This window comes from Engystomops pustulosus, chromosome 11, assembly GCF_040894005.1.
Source record: "Engystomops pustulosus chromosome 11, aEngPut4.maternal, whole genome shotgun sequence".
In the NCBI taxonomy this organism is placed as follows: domain Eukaryota; kingdom Metazoa; phylum Chordata; class Amphibia; order Anura; family Leptodactylidae; genus Engystomops; species Engystomops pustulosus.
Window position 1 is genome coordinate 14,709,242 of NC_092421.1, and position 12,437 is coordinate 14,721,678.

Below are 12,437 nucleotides of genomic sequence, written 5' to 3' on the forward strand. Positions count from 1 at the left end.
TTCAAAAATCCATCACTTTTTCATTTTTACGTGTACAGACCTGTGTGAGGGCTTATTTTGTGCGTAACAAATTTTACTTTCCCGTAATGTTATTTATTTTAACATGCCGTGTACTGTGAAGCTGAAAAAAATTTCCAAATGTGGAAAAATTGAAAAAAAAAAACGCACGTTCTTGTGGGCTCAGTTCACTCTTTCACTCTTCACTTTTCACTCTTCGCTCCAAATAACACGCCTACTTTATTCTTTGGTTCGGTGCGATCGCGGTGATACCAAATTTATACAGGTTTTATTGTGTTTTAATACATTTTCAAAAATTAAACGAATGTGTACAAAAAAGAAAAAAAAAATTTTGCCATCTTCTGACGCTAATAACTTTTTCATACTTTGGCGCACAGAGATGTGTGAGGGGTCATTTTTTGCGAAATGAGGCGACGTTTTCATTGCTACCATTTTGAGGTCTATGCAACATTTTGATCATTTTTTATTTAATTTTTTATGTTATGTAAAAAGGTGTAAAAGTCGCATTTCGGACATTTGGGCGCCATTTCCCGCCTCGGAGGTCACCGCCGCCTGTAACCGTTTTTATATTTTGATAGATCGGGCATTTTGGGACGCGGCGATACCTAATATGTTTGTGATTTTTACTGTTTATTATGTTTTATATCCGTTCTAGGGAAAGGGGGGTGATTTGAACTTTTAATATTTTATAAAAAATTTTTATTTTTTCAACTTTTTTTTTTCACTATTTTTTACACCATCTAGGGTACATTAACCCTAGATGGTCAGATCGCTCCTACCATATACTGCAATACTACAGTATTGCAATATATGGCATTTTTGCACACTATACATTACAATGAGCCACAGGCTCATTGTAATGGATATGCAGAAGCCATGTATCCTCGGGTCAAACGAAGACCCGAGGCTACCATGGCAACCGATCGCCGCCCCCCGATGACGTTCAGGGGCGCGGCGATCGTAACAAAGATGGCGGCACCCGCGCGCCGCCGTCTTTTAAATGCCGCCGGCGACTTAGCAAGAACCGACCGCGGTTATTAGCGGTGGGGGTTTTCTGCAATATGCAAAAACCCCCACCTTTGTATGAAGAGGACTCAGCCCGTGAGCCCTCTTCATACATCCCTTATACCTCTGCGCCGTAGAGCTACGGCGCAGAGCGTTAAGGGGTTAACGCATGCATTTTGTTAACACATGCATTAACATTGCGTTAACAAATGTAAACAGTAATGTAATTAGGCAAATCACCTCTCCTCAGCTGTTGTAATGCGTTTCAAAAGCAAAGAAAACGCAGGACAAAACATGTGAACGTGCCCTCAGGCAAAACCAGGAGCGGATACTACATAGCGGAGAAGTACAATGAAGACGTTTTTTATCTTGAGTTTAGGATCCATTTCCAACCTTGGCTTCCAAATACTGATACAAAACACTGCAATGGCCGCAGGCTGGGAGCACAAGGAAGGGAGAAAACACATGTATCCTGTGAATGGACACCTGTGCTGCTAGGTGTCCGTTCGTAACGCGCCGCTAGCGCACAGGGGGGCGGTCCTCGGCCAGAACGCTAATCAATTGCATGTGTTTCTCTGGAAACACATGTGCGTTCGGGCCGAGGACCGCTCAATGTGCGCTAGCGTTGCGTTATGAACAGACGCTTAGCGGTACGTGTCACCGCGGCCTTAAAGTCCAAACAATCGCCCTTTATAAAACACGTGCGATTTTTCTAGCTTTAGTTTCCCAATGCATTTCAAAATGCAACGCAAATGCAGTGCGAGGACCCAGCATCAGGCCCTGTCCACACAGCAGTGATATGGACGGGTATTGTGGGCCCAAACTCGGTCCATAGATATACAGTGTAACTAAACTCAGCGCTCCATAAATTGTGTCCCTAGAACATCTCCGTATCCGTGTGCTACAATGTATTTGGTTGCTTTATCCCCGGCACCGGGTCCCCTCATATTACTAGCAGGTGGTCTGTGTGTTTGCAGACAGAGGAGTCATAAGGCCATGAGGTAAATATCCACTTATTAATAAATATGGAAGCCAACAATTACCTGTCATGAGCTTTACTTCAGTGTTGTACAATATTTGAGGAGAACCAAAAATACTACCAGAGAGTTTGCTGTGAATCCCAGAGAAGACTCCCATTGTGTGTGACTGGTAACACGGCCCCTAGTGGCAGGAGGAGGGACTGACAGGAGAATTACCATTCATACTCTTTCTGGGCTGTTTGTCTTGAAAATATGAAAAAGATTTTTGTTATTGTATTCGTAACTCCAATTTATTCTCATTTATAGAATTTGAGGCGCAATTTACCTCACAACAATTTCTCGCACCTTGTTTTACGTGCACTTACAAAATAAATGTTTCCAGGGACGTGGATGGAGCATGGAGGAAAGGGCTTTGGGAAAACCACTGGGGCCACTGCAGTGATGGGAACAAAATTGCATTTTGAAACTTAATTTAAAACGCAACGGGGAGGGGACTGGTCCAATCATATATGCGTTTACATAGAAACGCATGAGGTTGGGAACAAGAACTACATACCTCCCAACTTTTGGCCGAGAGAAAGCAGGACAAAAACCCCTCCCCCTTTTTCAAAACCACGCCCATCACCCCACCCACAAGCATAGTACAACATTAACCTTGATGGTCCCCACATGGTACAATGCCCCTTTTTTGGGCTAACTCCTCCCCCCCCCCCATTAACCTGTATAACTACACCTAATGCGACGCTACAACATATAAACATATAAAACCTCTCTTTAATTTTATCCTCCCTTTAATCCTTCCCCTAACCCTCCTCACATGGTGTGGTTCCTGTTCTCTATCCTCCTCATTCTGTGGCCCCCTATCCTCCTCCTGTCCCCCAGCCTCTATACTCCTTCTGTCCTCCAACATCCTCCTCCTGTCCCCCAGCCTGCTCCGGCTGCCTCCTGTCCTGCACCCTCCTTCTCCTCCTGTCTCCCAATCTCCTCCAACCTCCTCTTCCTGTCCTCCAGCCTCCTCTTCCTGTCCTCCAGCTCCCCCTGTCCTCTAGCCCTCCCTCCTGTCCTACAGCTCTTCCTGTCCTCCTCCTGTGTCCTCCAGCAACCTGCTCCTGTGTCCTCCAGCAGCCTCCTCCTGTCCCCCAGCAGCCTCCTCCTGTCCTCCAGTTGCCTCTTGTCCCCCAGCAGCCTCCTCCTGTCCTCCAGCTGCCTCCTCCTGTCCCCCAGCAGCCTCCTCCTGTCCTCCAGCTGCCTCCTCCTGTCCCCCAGCAGCCTCCTCCTGTCCTCCAGCTGCCTCCTCCTGTCCCCCAGCAGCCTCCTCCTGTCCTCCAGCTGCCTCCTCCTGTCCCCCAGCACAGTACAGAACTGATGCTTTTCTATTCCTGCCCTCAAAAAAAAGTTCCTAAATTTTCAACAATAGGAAATACCAACCCCAAAATGGTAACACTGGAAAAAGCATCTCATCCCGCAAAAAAGAAAATGCCGTCACATGGCCCCAATAACGAAAAAAGCTAAAATTTTATAGGGTGCTAAAGGGACCAATGAGGAAACTAAAATCCTGGCAGCTGCAGGTCCCTCCTTCCCTTCTGCGCCTCGCTGTGAGTCCATAAAACAAGTAACGACCACGTGTGCAGGGTCTCTGTACTCGGGAGAAATTGCAGAACAAATTGTAAGATGGGTTTTCTCTTTTTATCTTTTGGAAATGTGTACATTTTAGGGCTAAATGAAAGTACAACCGACACAATTTGACAATTCATTTTGATTCATGAAGATCTCAAGGGGTTAACAATCTTCCTAAAAGCTGTTTCTGATAGCTTGAGGGGTGCAAATTTGAAAATGGGTTGGTTATATAGGGGGGGGCGGGTTGATTTTAAATATGTAAAGTTTCATTCAAAACAGTATTTATCCCCAAAATAGTCAATTCTGAATGGGATATGATATTCAGCAACTTACTGGGGTGCTAAATCTATCTGCCTGAAAACGCGATGATTTCAAATTTCGAAAATCTTTTGAAAATAAACACAAAACGTATCAGCCAAAATTTACCACTAAAATGAAGTACAACATGTGGGAAAAAAACGGTCTCAGAATCATTTTGATAAGTAACAGTGTTCAAAAGTTATAACCATATAAAGCGACGCAAGTCAGAATCCAAAAAATGGGGCTGAGCCTTAAAGGACACCTGTCATCAGGTCTCTATCACTAGTCCTGTCACCACTACCTGTTGGAGCAGCTCGCAAGGATCCCTCCCAGCCTTTATCTAGTCAATTCATACTTTAATCATTGTGAAAGCATATTTTCTTTATTATGTAAATGAGGACATGGTCAGAGGCAGTGATGTCACCCCTGTTACCCCTCCCCTCTCCTCCCCCTGCTCATGTCTGTGTGTAATGTATAGTAAAGCATTGCTTGTGTCTGTGCTTTATCTGCTGAGATGCTGCATCCTCCTAATACACATGTGTGAGACACAGACACAGAGCTGTTGTATCTCTCCTATACACACACACAGGCTGCAGGGGGCGCCAGCACCAGGAAGCACATGGAGGAGCCATTACACCATTATACTTCACACCATTATACAGGCTGTCAGTCATGTGTATAGGAGTATCTCATACACACAGGGTGCAGGGGGAGCCAGCACCAGGAAGCACACGGAGGAGAAATTACACCATTATACCTCACATCATTATACAGGCTGTCAGTCATGTGTATAGGAGTATCTCAAACACACACAGGCTGCAGGCGGTGCCAGCACCAGGAAGCACATGGAGGAGCCATTACACCATTATACCTCACACCATTATACGGGCTGTCAGTCATGTGTATAGGAGTATCTCATACACACAGGGTGCAGGGGGAGCCAGCACCAGGAAGCAAATGGAGGAGACATTACACCATTATACCTCACACCATTATACAGGCTGTCAGTCATGTGTATAGGAGTACCTGATACACACAGACTGCAGGAATATGATAATGACTCATTGGACATCTGACAGGTCATTTGCATACAGCTTTAGGACCTAATTGCTTATGTTTACAGGCATGTGGAGGGACAATGAAGGGATAGAGGCAATGCTTTCTAATGGCAGTTTATGCAAATATATTTAGTTTAGGGGGTTATTTTGCCTGACGGGTTCTCTTTAAAGAGAGCCCGTCATGCAAAATAACCCCCCTAAACTAAATATATTTTCATAAACTGCCATTAGAGAGCATTGCCTCTATCCCTTCATTGTCCCTCTACATGCCTGTAAACCTAAGCAATGAGGTCCTAAAGCTGTATGCAAATGACCTGTGAAATGTCCAATGAAGCATTAGCATATTCAAGCTGTCCACCTTATTCATGAGTGGGAGGCACAGTCACACCCCCAGTGCATGACTGACAGCCTGTATAATGATGTGAGGCTGTATAATGATGTGCTTCCTGGTGCTGGTGGCCACGCCCCCTGCAGCCTGTGTGTGCATGTGTGTGTGTATAGGAGAGATACAGCAGCTCCAGGCAGCCATGTTATAGCAGAACATGTCAGATTCATGTGTAGCTGATGTTTGTGTCTCTCACCTGTATATTAGGAGGATGCAGCATGTCAGCAGATGCAGCACACACACTAGCAATGCTTTACTATACATTACACACAGACATGAGCAGGGGGAGGAGAGGGGAGGGGTAACAGGGGTGACATCACTGCCTCTGACCATGTGACCAGCCTCATTTACATGATAAAAAATAGATCATTTTACAATGAATAATGTATGAAATAACTAGATAAAGGCTGGGATGGGATCCTTGTGAGCTGCTCCAACAGGAAGAGGTGACAGGACTAGTGACAGAGACCTGATGACAGGTGTCCTTTAAGCTATAAACTGGCTGCATCCTTAAGGGGTTAATTACCTTGTTTTGTTTTAAAATATGACTTTTAAAGGTTAATCAATAGTCTGTATTGCATATTGTCCGTTTACTGCACTTGAGATGTGCTTTGCAAAAGTGTGGATATTGCAATGTTCCTTTTTTTGTTTTCAAATTATTTTGGGGTTTATAAATAAAATACAGTATGGGTCTTTTTGACTTTTTGAACAGCTTTTCTGGTAAAAATTTGAAAACATCCTTAGCGAACACGGTAACTAAAACTGTTACAATAGAGACAACTAATTGCGTTGTGTAAGGTTGTGGGGTTGAGTTTGAGTTTGAGTATTTGATAATGGAAATGAAAATGTGGAGACTGGCAAGGCAGTTACTGCTTGCAAATCTTCGTGGGCCCTTTGTGGCCTCCATGGGCTAGTATCTGAAAGTAGCATTCAAAGAAATGAACTATGTGTATCAGCTGAATATGATGTACTTGGGCCTGCATTAGTGGGTTCAATTTCCGTTTGCGACAAAGTTGGTGTTTTGCTTGCTGAGGCTTCAACATCATTTGTCGGGCTTTGTTGTAATGGTTGTGTGAGTGATCTTTGGGGGAACAATAATTCTGTTGACTAAAACATCAATAGTGGGCAAAATATCACAATTGTCAAATAAATCCACAACAGTCATGACATGAGCAATAAATAAATAGCGTTTCACAAAAGGGAAGCGTCTGCATTGGCCCGCTACTACAGCCCCCAAACCATCGTACATGTCTTGTGATCCAGCACATGACGGCCTCATCATGTTGCTATGTTCAATAGCAGTTATTGGATCTGACGGTACACGTGCTATCTTTCTTCGTGTTTGTCGGGTGTTGATGGGTGGGGGCTCTGGTGGAGGGTCTTCAATGTCCAAGTTTGTTTGTCAATCTGTGCCATGTGCATCTTCTTCCAAAGATGGGTTCCTGTGCTCCATTGTCTGATCATCTAAATCGAGATGTTCTTGTGCATTTCCACTTGGATTTGTGGAAATGTTTCCTTGTGTCCCAAGTGGTGGATTTTTAAAAGGGAAATTTTTACTTTTTCAATTTTTGAAACACAAAAACAAAGCCACGACGCATTGATGGTGTTATGCAAAAGTTCATTTTCCACACTTTTCATTTGTTTCTGTTTGTTTTTTTTTAATCCACATACATTTTTTTAATTTGTTTTGCAGCATCCCACTCCACGCCATGGAATAATACATAACATCACGGACACATTACATTTGTTGCGCGCCAAATAAGCCCTCAAACAGCTCTGGTCAAAAAAGAAAAAAACAGGATTTTGGGAGGTGAAGATCAAAAAAAAAGATTTAAAAAAATAGCAAACTTAAAGAGGACTGGTCACCCCAAAATTCAGCACCAGGAGCTGCCTACTAAAAAAAGCAGCTCATATTGCTTAAAAAAAAAAAACACTAGTGTTGCAATGATAGCCTTCTCAAAAATCTCTGATAACGCTATCTAACCTTGCTGTGGAGTACAATAGAAACGCCGGACCGCTCTCAAACCGGTCCAGGGTATTCATGTGGTGGCGGGATTGTGGGCTGGATAAGAGGGGGTGACTGCCGCATGATGTGCCACAGTCACCACCGAGATATGGAGCAAGCGGGTGGTCCAGGGAAGAGGCAGCACCTGGGACCGCCCCCTCAAGCATACAGACGGTCCCCTACCTAAGGACACCCGACTTACAGACAACCCATAGTTACAGACAGACCCCTCTGACCTCTGGTGAAGCTCTCTGAATGCTTTACTATAGTCCCAGATTGCAATAATCAGCTGTAAGGTGTCTGTAATGAAGCTTTATTGTTAATCCTTGGTCCCATTACAGCAAAAAATGTTTAAACTCCAATAGTGACTGGGGCCTACATTTTTTTCGTCTGGATCTACAATTATAAAATATAAAGTTTTGACTTACATACAAATTCAACTTAAGAACAAACCTCCGTACCCTATTTTGTACGTAAAACGAGGACTGCCTGTACTTTGAGAGCGGTCCGTCGTTTCTATTGTACTCCGCAGCGGTGTTAGATAGCGTTCTCAGAGGTTTTCAATAATGCTATTATTGTAACACTGCTGCGTTTGTTTTATCCCTAGGAGCGGCTTTAGTAAGCCGCTCCTAGTGCCGTTTTTTGAGGTGAAAGATCCTCTTTAATGGGATAAAATGTGTACTGCCTCAATGTTTTGAGGTATGTGTAATATTTGTGCAATGCAGTAAAGTGTGGTCTGCTTGACTCTTTTATTTGTTTATTAGTAATTTTTTTTAGTAAAATGTTTATAGTGACGCATTCCACTGGCTTCAGCCTTGATCACATGCTGAGGTTACATTGCGGTTTAGCAGATGCAGTGGAAACACAATGTAACCTTAGCGTGTAATAAAGGCCGAAGCCAGTGGAATGCGTCAAAAACGCAACGCACAACGCAACGCACAACACAACGCAACGCATCGTGTGAATGAGCCCTTAGAAACGGAACAAAAAACGCGAAGCAACACATCACATGAGCGCGCCCAGAGGAAAAAACACCCATTTAAGTCCATGAGTGAATGACAGCACTAAGATCATCCTGGTGTGGTAGGTTTTTCCCATGTGAGTTTCCAGGAAGTGGCTGAGATTGGAGAGAATGACAGAAGTGAAAGATGATTAGAGCTACAAAAAACGTACATTGCTGCAGAGCATTCGGACTGAACTCTGATGAGGCTGCGGTCACACATAATGCGAAACACAATACAGCAGCTGAGGAGAGATTTGCCTAATTACATTACTGTGAACAATTGTTTTTACAAAGCGTGATGCTAACGTGATTGTGTTGTGTTTTTGATGCATTTTATGATAATAATATTCCTTTATTTACCGTATATACTTGAGTATAAGCCCACCCGAGTATAAGCCGAGACCCCTAATTTTACCACCAAAAACTGGGAAAACCTATTGACTCGAGTATAAGCCGAGGGTGGGAAATGGATTGGTCACAGACCCCCCCCAGTATATAGCCAGCCAGCCCCCTATAGTATACAGCCTGCCCCCAGTAGTATACAGCGCTGCCCAGCCTTAAAAAAAATAATAAACTTATATACTCACCCTCCGGTGGCCCCGATCTGTAGCGCTGCTCCCCCGATGTCCGCACGGATCCTCTTCTGGCTTCCGCGCCGCCTTCTGTATATCCCGGGAGAGAGCAATGGCGGCGCCCAGCGCGATATACAGAAGACGGCGCGTTGTATTTTAACTTGTCCCTAGGGACCTCACTGAGACCCATTGGTCTAAAACTTAACTTTTAGACCAATGGATTTGTAGAATTTTAATTTGTAGAATTTTAATTTGTATGTCTTGTAATAGGTTCGAACAATCCAAATAAAACTTTTTAGAGCTTCAAATATATTAAAAGTTAAGTTTTAGACCAATGGGTCTCAGTGAGGTCCCTAGGGACCTTTTTTTGTAAATAACCAAGCTATGTGTACGGACCCAGTCACATAATAAATCCACGTTCAGTATTTTAACTTGTGACTCGTGTATAAGCCGAGGGGACGTTTTTCAGCACATTTTTTTGTGCTGAAAAACTTGGCTTATACACGAGTATATACGGTATATGGCGCACACAGATTACGCAGCGCTGCACAGAGCTTGCCAAATTGGTCATTTTAACTTCTGCACTTTGCTGGGAAGCAGTTTCCCTTAACTTTTTCATCAAAAGGTGATGCCACACGTAGCGTTTTCAGTCCGTTTAAAAATGCATGTGTTTTTAAAACGCATCAGTTTTTTTTTACTGTTTGGCTGCTTTGAACCTGTTTATCTTAATAGAGACAATTAATAGATAAACAGGTTCAAAGCAGCCAAACAGATGGTAAACGGTAGAAAACTTTATTACCTGTCCACCTTTGGTCTGTATATACCTGTGTAAGTGTTATTCCTCTGGGTAATGTGCAATACTAGTTTGTGAGTGATTACCTTGACTTGTTTTGAGGACTAGACCTTCTATATCTCTATACAGGCTCACTATGATCTATTTATCTATATTTAGTTATTTTGATCATTGGGAGACTTTTTCTGGGTATTTTGTCCTTTTAAATTGATTTGTTTTAACCCTTTCGGCTGTGGGTGCATGGAGAGGGCTCACGGGCTGAGCCCTCTCCATAGCCGGTAAGTGTTTGCTGCATATCGCAGCAAAGACATACTGGTAACACCCGCGTTCGGTGCTAACACCCGCACATCGCCGGCGGCAAAGGTGCCGGCAGCTTCAAACATCTTGTTTGAAATCGTCACTCCCCGTGACGTCATTGGGGAGCGGTGATCGGTTGCCATGACAGCCTCTGGTCTTCTGAAGACCCGAGGCTGCATGGTTTCAGGAGATTCGTTACAATGAGCCAGTGGCTCATTGTAATGAATAATATGCAAAAACGCCATATACTGCAATACAGTAGTATCTAGGGTTAATGTACTGTCTGTAGCGGCTGTCTGGATTTAACCCAGTCATTACTATGTGCTAATGAATGTGGAGGAAAATCCCCATATACTGCCATACTGTAGTGGCTCATTGTAACGTTTACTGTATAGAAATGCCATATACAGTGTGTATTGCAGTATATGGTAGGAATGATCAGACCATCTAGGGTTAATGTACCCTAGAGGGTCTAAAACACTGTAAAAAAAAAAGTTTGAAAAAAGTTTTAAAAATAATAAAAAAAATGTTAAAAACCTAAAAGTTCAAATCACCCCCCTTTCCCTAGAACTGACATAAAACGTAATAAACAGTAAAAGTCATAGACACAATAGGTATCGCTGCGTCCAAAAATGGCCGATATATCAAAATAACGGTGGTGACCTCCATAGCGGAAAATGGCACCCAAATGTCCGAAATGCGACTTTTACACTAATTTACTTCACATAAAAAATGGAATAAAAGGTGACCAATATGTCAAACAGACCTCCAAATGATAGCAATGAAAACGTCGGCTCATTTCGCAAAAAATGACACATCACACAGCTCCGTGCCCCAAAGTATGAAAAAGTTATTAACGTCAGAAGATTTTTTTTCTTTTTTGTACACATTCGTTTAATTTTTGAAAATGTATTAAAACACAATAAAACCTATATAAATTTGGTATCACCGCGATCGTAGCGAACCAAAGAATAAAGCTGAGGTGTTATTTGAAATGCAGAGTGAAAGACAAAAAAAAAACTGAGCCCACAAGAATATGACGTGAACGTGATTTTTTTTCCCAATTTTTCCACATTTGGAATTTTTTTCCAGCTTCCCAATACACGGCATGGAATAATAAATAATGTGACGGAGAAGTCAAAACTGTTACGCATAAAATAAGCCCTCACACAGCTCTGTACATGGAAACATGAAAAAGTTATGGATTTTTGAAGGTGGAGAGCGAGAAATGAGCGAAAAAACCCTGCGCCCTTAAGGGGTTAATGATACTCTACAGTCATGAAACGTTCACAAGTGGCGTTTGCGTTGCGTTTCAAAACATAACACACAAATTCCTCATGTGATCACCTATGGAAGTAAACGAGTAAATGGGATGCAAACACAATGTAATTGCAATAGTTGGTCGTAGTAGGAGTCTGTGTTTTAAATGGAACGCAGCGAGGCCTCATTCTATGATTGCCAAATTTTCACTAGAAGACATTAGTGTCTGTGTGCTGTGCCCAGCTGTTGAGGCCTGTGTGCTGTGCCCAGCTGTTGAGGCCTGTGTGATGTGCCCAGCTGTTGAGGCCTGTGTGCTGTGCCCAGCTGTTGAGGCCTGTGTGCTGTTCCCAGCTGTTGAGGCCTGTGTGCTGTGCCCAGCTGTTGAGGCCTGTGTGCTGTGCCCAGCTGTTGAGGCCTGTGTGCTGTTCCCAGCTGTTGAGGCCTGTGTGCTGTTCCCAGCTGTTGAGGCCTGTGTGCTGTGCCCAGCTGTTGAGGCCTGTGTGCTGTGCCCAGCTGTTGAGGCCTGTGTGCTGTGCCCAGCTGTTGAGGCCTGTGTGATGTGCACTGCTGTTGATGCCTGTGTGCTGTTCCCAGCTGTTGAGGCCTGTGTGCTGTTCCCAGCTGTTGAGGCCTGCGTGCTGTTCCTAGCTGTTGAGGCCTGCGTGCTGTTCCCAGCTGTTGAGGCCTGCGTGCTGTTCCCAGCTGTTGAGGCCTGCGTGCTGTTCCCAGCTGTTGAGGCCTGCGTGCTGTTCCCAGCTGTTGAGGCCTGTGTGCTGCGCCCAGCTGTTGAGGCCTGTGTGCTGCGCCCAGCTGTTGAGGCCTGTGTGCTGCGCCCAGCTGTTGAGGCCTGTGTGCTGCGCCCAGCTGTTGATGCCTTTGTGCTGTGCCCAGCTGTTGAGGCCAGTGCGCTGTGCCCTGTTGTTGAGGCCTGTGTGCTGTGCCCAGCTGTTGAGGCCTGTGTGCTGTGCCCAGCTGTTGAGGCCTGTGTGCTATGCCCAGCTGTTGAGGCCTGTGTGCTGTGCCCAGCTGTTGAGGCCTGTGTGCTGTGCCCAGCTGTTGAGGCCTGTGTGCTGTGCCCAGCTGTTGAGGCCTGTGTGCTGTGCCCTGCTGTTGATGCCTTTGTGCTGTGCCCAGCTGTTGATGC

The 12,437-nt window shown here is 44.3% G+C and overlaps 1 long non-coding RNA gene across 2 annotated transcripts in view; it reads right to left on the minus strand.

The window, feature by feature from the left end:
* The window catches only part of LOC140105759 (uncharacterized), a 244,894-nt gene extending 242,705 nt beyond the window's left edge, over positions 1–2,189 (minus strand). For both annotated transcript variants that reach the window (XR_011850634.1, XR_011850632.1), the window contains exon 1: positions 2,067–2,189. This is a non-coding gene — a long non-coding RNA (uncharacterized lncRNA). The remainder of the gene's footprint in view (positions 1–2,066) is intronic.
* Positions 2,190–12,437: the final 10,248 nt, after the last annotated feature.